This window comes from Montipora capricornis, chromosome 3 (assembly GCF_036669925.1).
Source record: "Montipora capricornis isolate CH-2021 chromosome 3, ASM3666992v2, whole genome shotgun sequence".
NCBI classification, from domain to species: domain Eukaryota; kingdom Metazoa; phylum Cnidaria; class Anthozoa; order Scleractinia; family Acroporidae; genus Montipora; species Montipora capricornis.
In genome coordinates this window covers 44,432,376-44,433,703 of record NC_090885.1, presented here as the reverse complement: position 1 = coordinate 44,433,703, position 1,328 = coordinate 44,432,376, and positions in this window count along the sequence as shown.

The window sequence follows — 1,328 nt, the reverse complement described above, 5'->3', positions numbered from 1 at the left end:
TATACGTGACTTAAGCCAGGTTTACACCACAGACATTTTCGTCACAGCTCGGGTGAAATTGGCACGGGTTCCAAAAAAAAAGTCTCTAGTCAGCGTTGATTGTCATAAGGTGGTCTCGTTTTGTAATTGACAGTTCATGTATGTGGAAATTATAAGGATTTTTATGATTCAGTCTCGTTTCCAAACTACAAAACGTGAAAAGCAATTAAATACAAGTTTACAGAAAAATTAATCAATAGCATCGAATTACATATTGTGGGAAAGTTTGGTAAGCAATGGGTTATGTTTACGTAAGGTAGTAATTTGAGCCCCTATAAATCCCGTCGCAGCAAGTTGCAAAGTTGCCCCCAAAACTTTTCAGGTCTACTAGCTCCCAATGAACATTTCTAGACCAGTGTTTTGCTTTCAGCACAAAATTCTCACGGGAGTAGATTTGCTCCCAGACTAAACTTCGCGGCAAAAGCAAAGTACATGTAACTAACCTTGTAGGAGGAAAGCCTGGAACCAAAGATTCTCGCAAAGGATGCTGGGCCTGGCGGCAAATCCAGCATGGAGCCTTTCCGTGAGTGACATTAAACATGTTTTGCTCAAACTGCGGTACAGACACTGCACCTTCTGCGAACTTTTGCTCTAAATGTGGACAAGGTAATGATGTTCATATTATGTAGTGCATTTATCGTAGTAATGGCGAGACATTTGACTGTATTTTTTGTTCATCTCTCTGGTTTTTCAAGCTCAACGTAATGGTGCTCTGCTTTTTCGTTTGTAGGATTTCCTTCCTGTTCTCAATCCTGTGTTTCAAAGGTTTCTACAGGTGAAAATTTTATTTTGTTATCAAACTAGTTTGGCTTTTGACTTGTTTATGGCACTAGTTCTACTTTCATGGGGGGGGGAAATTTTCCTTGTTGTTTTTTATCATTTGTGCAAATATCTATTTTTTTCCCTGGGTTGCAGGGGAGAGGCGGAGGTGATGTCTTTTTTCAGAAAATAGACTTTTTTAGGTTAAAATACCCAATCCTTGGACGAACTTTATTGTCCGTAGTCTCTTACTATGGAGTAATTAAATAAATTTGGTGGGCTGAAAAGTCATCAACAAGAGCCATCTACCTCAACAAGCACCACAGGCGAAAGACCAATTCACCCAGTAGGAGGAGGGGTGGGGGTACTCAATTCAGGGAGGCTCCAGCCACGGTCCAGCCCCTTACCCTTTTCTTGTGGAGCTTGTGCACCCAGTAGCTTACAAAGGGTAAGAAAATTTGATTTGGACATCCATGTAATGATTATTATTGACAGCTGTCAAATAGTGTTTCTGTTGAATTGTGTTACAT